This window comes from Notamacropus eugenii, chromosome 1 (genome assembly GCF_028372415.1).
Source record: "Notamacropus eugenii isolate mMacEug1 chromosome 1, mMacEug1.pri_v2, whole genome shotgun sequence".
Classification (NCBI taxonomy): Eukaryota; Metazoa; Chordata; class Mammalia; order Diprotodontia; family Macropodidae; genus Notamacropus; species Notamacropus eugenii.
In genome coordinates, this window is record NC_092872.1 from 389943793 (window position 1) to 389952520 (window position 8728).

Sequence of the window (8728 nt, forward strand, 5' to 3'; positions counted from 1 at the left end):
AAAAAGTTTTGCTATAAATATTTTTGTACAAATAGGTCGTTTTCCCTTTTCTTTGATCTGTTTGGGATATAGACTTAGTAGTAGTGGTATGGCTTGGTCAAAGGGTATGCACAGTTTTTAACCCCTTGGGCAAAGTTCCAAATTATCCTCCAAAACAATTGCACTAGTTCACAAGACTACCAACAATGCATTAATGTCCCAATTTTTCCACATCTCCTCCAGCATTTGTCATTTTCCTTTTCTGATTGGTGGGAGGTGGTACCTCAGAGTTGTTTCTCTAATCAATACTGATTTAGGGTATTTTTTTTTTTTACTGTGACTATGGATAGCTTTGATTTCTTCTTTTGAAAACTGCCTGTTCATATCCTTTGACCACTTATCAACTGGGGAATGCTCTTATTTTTATAAATTTGGCTCAGTTTACTATTTATTTAAGAAATGAGGCCTTCATTAGAGAAACATGCTGTAAATTTTTCTCCCACTTTTCTGTTTCCTTTCTAATTTTGGCTGTATTAGGCTTGTTTTGTGCAAAAACTTTCTTAATTTTATGTAATCGAGGCAATTCATTTTACTTTCTGTGATTGTCTCCATTTCTTGTTTGGTCATAAACTCCTCTGTTATCCATAGATTTGACAAGTACATTTTTTCATGCTCCCCTAATTTACTTATGATATGACCCTTTAAGTCTAAATCATTTATCCATTTTGATCTTATTTTAGTATATGGTATGAGTGTGAGTATATGGTATGGAGCCAAATTGCTTTTTAGTTTTCCCAGCAATTTTTGTCGTGGTATGAACTCTATATTTTTCGTACAACAATCTTTTCAGGTCCCAAGGTTCAAGACTCCTTACTCTCCCACTCCATCTATAGCTAATAAGTTTCCAGGTCTTGTCCATTATGCCTCAACATCTTTCACCTCTGTCTCCCTTCTCTCTTTCTATACAGGTCACCACTCTAGTTCAGGCCTTTATCACTTCCTGCCTGATTATAATCCTAGCCTCCTAGCTAATCTCCCTGCCTCAAGTCTTTATTCTCCACCTATCTGCCAAATTTTCCTAAACCACAGATCTGATTATTTCACCAGGATCCTTGTTATCTATAGGGTCAAATACAAAGTTCTCATTCTGACTTTTAAAACCTTTCAAAACCTGACTTATTATACACTATTCCCATTCACATATTCTGTGCAACAAAAGTGGCCTTCTTGCTATTACTCATATAACATTCCATCTCCCATCTTAGCTTTGGCAAAGGTTTTCCCCCATGCCTGGCATATATACCCACCTCACCTCTATCAGCTGAAATCCTGAGTTTCGTTCAGAACCTAGCCTGAGCACTACATGAGGCCCTTCATGATCTCCTCCTCCCCTTGCTGCTACCGTTCCTCCCCAATTACTTTGTCTTTCTGTCTCACTCTCACTCTCTCTGTTTGTTTCTCCCTGTCTCTGTCTGTTTCTAGCTGTGCATGTGTATAATATAGTAACCATATATAGTAGAATATAGCACATTACCATATTTTTACTACATATATTTATATTATATAAAATATGGTAATATATTTAAACATATCACTATATATTAAAAACAGTAACATTACTATATTTTTACTATATATTTATATTATGTAAAATATAGTAATGTGCTTAAATGTATTACTATATTTTTAGTAAGTATATAGTTACTATATTTTATAATTACTACGTATACACAGATTAATGTAATACATATAGATATATTTAAGTATTTTCTTTCTTGCTAGAATGTGAATTCCTTGAGACGAGGGCTTTCATTTTTGTCTTTGTACTCTCAGTGCCTATCCCAGGGCTTGGTGTATAGCTTAATAAATGCTTCCTAACTGATTAATGCAAATAAACTTGGTGGGTTACTCAAACCTTTGGAATATGACTGTAAATCATTTCCTGGGCTCCATTGTTTCCTGCCCTGCCAGAAAAGAAGTTCAGACTGCTGTAGAGGCAAGGGTTCTTCCCAGTATGGGTTTTACTACTCTTGGACAATTGGAGTTGGTTTAACCAGGAGGATTTCCTGAATGTCTTTACTGGTGCAATAGTTTTCTCATAAAAGCAACAATTCACAATTATTTATAAAGTTATTAAGTTAGAAGAATTCAATTGAAACCCCTCTTTTCTTAGACAAGGAAACAAATGTGACTTAAAACAGATCACAAAGTTAGTGGCAGAATAGGGACTACAGCCCACATCTGACTCCTGATTTCAACACCCCTGCTCTTTGACTACGCCACATAATTCCCTTGGGGTCAATGGAGAAAAAAAATGAAATAAGCAAGCTCCTTTAGAGCAGGGTTGATTCTATTTGGCTTGGCACCTAGAGTATATAATTAGAGTTTAATAAATGCTTGTTGAATTAAGTGACCTAAGGAAGTTCAGAGTGATTTGTTAAAAATTGTCAGACTCCATTAACTATCCTCCTGGAGCTTCTGAATATTTCCTACCCTCACTTTTTCCAGGTTTTGTCTGGCCTGCCACAAATGCTCACAGATGAGCATAATCCCTTGCTGTTGAGGTTGTCCTTCCAGTCAGCCACCACTCCTTTCTTCCAGATTCTGGCTCCACCCTCTCTATCCCGGCATGCGCATCTGTCTCATCAATGTGTCAGACAAATTAGGATGTGAATCTGCTGGGCAGATACCCCCCACTCCTCCAACAGCATGGGGCAGAGCATGGGTCCTGGGGATGCAGAGAAGGTTCCTTTTCTACTCAATAAGCAGCAATGATCAGCCACCATCTTTTGATCTCAATTGCCTAAATGCCCAGGACCCACTCAGCTCTCTTGGAGCTTAATTGGATTTGAACTAGCCAAGAGAACAGGCTTCAAGTACGCAGTGGAAATGCCAGTAGAATGTTAATTAGAGCAGCCTTGATACCTCATCCTGGCTGGTGCAACAGTTCAGCTCCTTGGGCCTGAGAGAGATGGGGGAGAGAGAGCAAAAATGAGATGCTCCTGAATGAGGAGACTTAAAAAAGGGCCGTGGGAGCCTCAGGGTGATTTTCTGCAGTTTTCTCCTGACAATGTGCTGTGCGGGTTTAGCAGACTCATTATTTACTAAACATGCTCTGCTCTTCTGGAGAGCCCAAGGAACGCTAGTATAACTTGGCCAGGAGCTATCCTAGGGGCGCATTTTAATTAGCAGCTTGGGTGCAGTAGCCAAGCAAAATGGAGGGCCTAGAACCTCTGGGCCAGCTCCCTCGTTGACCATGGGTTTAAATGTAACGTACAGATGGAATGAAATGCACAGATTTCCAAAAGATCTTGATACATGCATTGCAGATGATAACAATAACAGCCACATCAGTAAAAACAGGAGTGAAAAAGATGAGAAGAATGAGATAAAAAAAAATGAGAAGAAAAAACCAGAACTGTGTGGGAACAGGATGAGGTCCATATCATTCTGGTCATCCTGTTTGTTACTGAAGCTGTACCAAATCTGCTTTCAGTGAACCCACGGAAAATGAACTTCTATCCCAGGACTTTTATTTAATTACAAAAATCAAGTATTTTATCCACCTATGTAACAGTCTACCAAATATTAAGAAGAAAAGAATACAGTTTGTAGGATACAAACTTGTCTCAGGACTCTTTCTATCTGAATCCCATTGAACAAGAGTTAAAAATTAAAATAATAGTGATGATGATGAGAGACAGCATAATAGAATGGAAAGAGACCTCAGTTCAAATCCTGCTTTTGATATGAATACTAGCGTCTAACTTTGGGTAAATGACAATCTTGAAGCGTTCCAGGCAGCTCTCAAGGACCATAAATTGTAAAGCTGATCTGCTTTGGGAGAGGGGGTTTCTTTACTGGAGGTTGCCTATAACAATGAAATCACAGGTCAGGTCCAAAATAACAGATACAATTGAACAGCGATATAGCATCTTACATACATTCTTTCTTTGGATCCTTCTCTTTTAATCCAACGACCTTGTGAGGTAGGTACTTCCACCATTGCTATTTCTGTTTCTGCTATTGTTGTTTAATCGTTTTTAGTCATGTGTGATTCTTCATAATCTCATTTTGGGGGTTTTCTTGACAAAGATACCAGAGTGGTTTCCTATTTCCTTCTTCAGCTCATTTTACAGATGAGACAGCTGTGGCAAACAGCATTAAGTGACTTGTCCAGGGTCACACAGCTAATAAGTGTCTGAGGTCAGACTTGAACTCCTGACTGTAGGCCTGGCACTCTATCCATTTTGCCTCCTAGCTGCTCCCATTTTATAGATGAAGAAATCAAGACTGAGTATGGTAAGTGATTTACTCATAGTCCCATAGCTTGGGTTTTTTGTATGACTACATGCAGGTGTGCACGTGCACGTTGCACGGGTGGGCGCGCGTGCGCGCACACACACACACACACACACACACACACACACACACCACTACCTGTTGATAGAAGTTTGCTCATGCACAGCCTAATCAGTGAATGTTAAGCAAGCCTCACTTCTTATATGTTCTAAACCTTGGCAAGCTTTTAAATTATACACACTATATGATTTTCTACAGATTTAACTGTCCAGTAGATATTGTGAGTAATTGCTTCTTTTTACTGCAAGAAAGAGCTGCCTGGCAGGCTGTGCATTCTGCTACAATTGTGTGTGGCATTATTCCAATGGTGGGACCATTTTAACCACCTGAAGAGTTCACTAATTGCCCTGAACAACATTGCCTATGGCAGCCCTTATTGCTATCATGTTTTAAATGGGAACTTCTAATTAAATATAAGAAAAACAGCCAGGTGTATGCATTCCAAGCAACAGAGTTATGTAGTGCCCTCTGCCCCTTTCCCCCTCCCACAGTCAATTAGGGTATGCCAATCGAGAGAGCCATTTCAGGACAAGAATTATTTTGTCTTTGGTTTGCTTTTATCTAGAAAGGCTCCACTGGCTATTATGGTTGTAACTCCTGCCAGGCTAAAGCATATATATTTTGTGAGGTGCTGCATCCATGCCTTCTCGTTCTCCTCCTCCTCCCTTTCCCCACCTTTCCCTTGCTCCCAGCTCTCATTCTAGGAAGAAGATTGGTAAAAGGAGGCCTGGTTTGAAAGTAGCAGTGGCTACCTCATCAGAGAGTTGGAGAGTTCATGATGGAAATGATGAGGGTTGGAGAGGTGGGGGGATTCACAGGATTTGCCCCTCCCCCAAAGACTAGAGTACAGGAAAGGGCCATCTGGAATGAATTCATGGACCCAAACATTTGTGAAGTCATGGTGGCAAAGATTTATTGTTGTGCTTTTTTTTTGACAAGAGTTCTTAGGGAACCTGCCATTTGAAAGGGGGCATAGTTAAAGTTTATATAGATTAAACTATAGTGAAGCAAGTGCCAAATATGCTAACTGATTCAGAGTGGGATTAGGGAGTAGTTAAGGAGTGGTCAGTTCTTAAAGGAACATGGACTTTTAGTATCCACTGTGCTCGAGTTTTACCCAGAGTTCATCAGGAAATAGCCTAATTGGGGGGTTACAGGGAGGTGTGGTTTTAGACCTGAACCATCACCAAGTCAATTAACATTCAGGGCTGGCTGAGAAATACCCAGGCTGCCCCCATCGACATCTTATGTTGACAAGATAAATAAAAGAATACATTTGTCTAAGTCTAAAATGCACATAATGAGGAGTTTAGGATACATATGATAGGTCAGTGAATAATAAACATCTTTATCAGCCAGTACACAGCTAGTTCAAACTAATAAATTCTGTAGGTGCAGCTGGCTGCTGTATCAGTGATGGCATGGTCTTCTTCAGCAACGAAGGACAAACACAATCCTGTGAGTAGATGAAGCGGGCTGAATGCTAGCTGGGGGACTCACTTCCTCCTCTCCTGTCTGCCTCCCCTTCCCCTTTTTTCTCCTCTCCAAAGGAAGGTAAACTTGGATGGCCAAAAGATGCTCAGTTGACTTGGGTTTTACTGGTTCCTTTCCTATTTCCCTCCCCTCCCCTCCCCTCCTCTCTCCTCCTCTCTCCTCCCCTCTCCTCCCTCCTCTCCCCTCCCCTCCTTTCCTGTCCCCTCTCCCCTGTCCTCTCCCAAAACCTTAAACCTACTATACTCTGAAACTGGGACTCCACTGGGGCCCTGCCTGAGGGCTCCTCTGGACCCTCCTAGCTTGAGAGTGATTATCAATAGAAACTGTTGTTGTTCCCCTCCCAGCCTGATGTCTTTCTTTTCTTGACCTCATTAAAGGGGTCATGCCCTGGCTACTTCTTCAAAGGCCTATTCAGTGAATAGGGTTGCTTCACCGTAAGTGAGTGCCTGCAAAGACCTTGGCCTAAAGCACCCATGGTCTCCAAGTGCATCCTGGGTCATCTCCAATCATCCTGAGAAATATCAGTTCTCTGGAGTCAGATGGCTCTGGAGGAGACAAAACTCCCTAGGAACCAGGCCTGGAAGGAGCTAATTCACTTGACTTTGTGTTCTGCTCCTCACCTCCAGTCTAGGCATGTCAATAGACAGCTATATTTCACTCATCATAGCTCCTTTTCTGTCCAATCACTCACATAGATACATTGTCTCTTCCATTAGAATGGAAACTCCTTGAGGATGAGAACTATTTCACTTTTCTCTTTGTATATCTAACATTTAACACAGTGCTTAATAGCAAGTGCTTAATAAATGTTATTCATAGATGGAATGGGATATTGCCTCTTATGGCTCATAGTGGAAAGGATGTGGAGCTTGAAATTGGGAGTCCTAGGTTTTAGTTTTGACCCTTAGTCTATTCCTAACTAGCTGTGCAATTTTGACAAGTGACAACCTCTCTGGACTGTAGCTTCTCCATCTATAAAATGAGGTGCTTGGTCTAGGTGATATTCAGGTTCTCTTCCTGTTTTAAAACAGAAAAAAAAATTAAACCCTATGACTGGAGAAAGAGTCTGAGAACAGATATTTCAATTTCTGAGTCCCTTAATACAGTTGTATATAACATAGGGTGGGATGGGACAGCTGTGTCCAGATTCTACAGAACATGAAGAACTCTCTATACCCCTTTCTCTAACATGCTTGGATTACTCTAACTTCATTGCAAATTCTTAGATTGTGTCGCCACATTCCCCTCCGTCCACCTCAGTCCTTAGCCTTCTAAGCTCCTACCAGAAGGCAGGGGAAGGAGACATCAGCTCAACTGGTGAGAATTAAATTTCATAGATAAGGAAGGATTTGAAATGGAACTTGTGAGATGGGATTTTGACAGGTCTAAATAGGGGTCTGAATGAGTAGAACATTGTACGTAGAGAAGGGTAAGTAGAATCAGGTAGGATATCTTGTGAAAGTGAACAGTGAGTTCACTCTTGTGAACAGTGAGTTGTCCTGTTTACCTGGATCACTGAGGAAAAAGATAAAGGTTGGAGAATAGCAAGAGAATCAGGGAGATTCCGGTAAATGTTTAACTCCTGGCTCTTAAAAAAAAAGTCCGTATTATTAACATTTTCTCCAAGCTTTCTTAAGTCTAGACAATCAACAGAACAATAAATCAAATCTTGATTTGCAGTCTTGCTGATTTTTGAGGTGTAAATGCTCACACTGAAAATTTTACAATGGCTCAGAGTTAGTTAGGTCCTAGAGAGCCTTGAATGCCAGGCTAAGGGGTTTGGAGCTTAAACTCCAGGTATAACAGAGCTGTCCATTACCTGGCAGTAACTTTTAGTCTTTTGTTACTGTTGTTGACCAACATCTATGAGCCACTCAATGTTCAGAACAGGCTGGTCAGTCATTAGATGGGAAACTACTTTGACTTTCCTTTGAAATAGTGTGATCACTTAAACTTTTAACCAACCCTTTCCAGAGCATTTCTTGATTACAGCCTTGGAGAGATAAGCATAGGATTTAGAGTGGAGAGAGACCTTGGAGATCATCTGGTCCTAACCTCTCATGCAGCACTTGTCGAAAATGAGGGCCAGGTTGGTGAAGTGATATCACAGTCACCAGAGTTAGGATTTGCACCCAGGTTTTCTGACTCCAAATCTAGTGCTTTTTGTACTTCTTTCCACTGAGGCATTTTTTTTCTGGAGACTATCAGTCACATAGTCATCTTGAACACCACCATATCTTAATCAAATATACAGCTACTGTGAACTATGTAGGATCATTTCCATTTCACAGATGAGTGAAGTGAGAAGTCAAGTTATCTGAACAATTCAACAAACATGCATTAAAGGCAAGATATTATGCGAGATACCAAGCTTCCCCTGTCCCCAAAAGACAGTCTCTAACCTGAAAGAACATAATCAGTTGTGAGTGGGGGATTCAACACATACACATGTCTATATACTAACCCTGGGATCTGTAGATTTTCCCAGCTGAGCATCTGGGACCTGAGAGTTGGGAGAGGGAGAGGACCTGTATGCAGCTCATCAGTAGCTAAGGGTGATGGTTAAGGTCAGAGGGAGAGGGATATAGGGACAAATAAAAGGGACTTGCCTGGGCTGGCTGCCAGTTCTACTGACTGTTGTTGGCTTTGTCCAGATGAGGTCAGAGGGTCCCTCCAGAGACTAGACAAATCACCTATCCTTCCAGCTCTTATGGCATAAATGAGCTGAGATTCTGTCTCCAGAGTTTTTGCATTTTCACTTAATGGGCAGTTCTAGGGGCAGTTTGAGTCAAGCATCCTGAGGGAATTGTAATTTCATTCCCTTGCTGAAGGGAGCACCCTGACTGTATATGTCATAGAACCCTCAGGATCACGTATGTCTGGAGAACTTTCA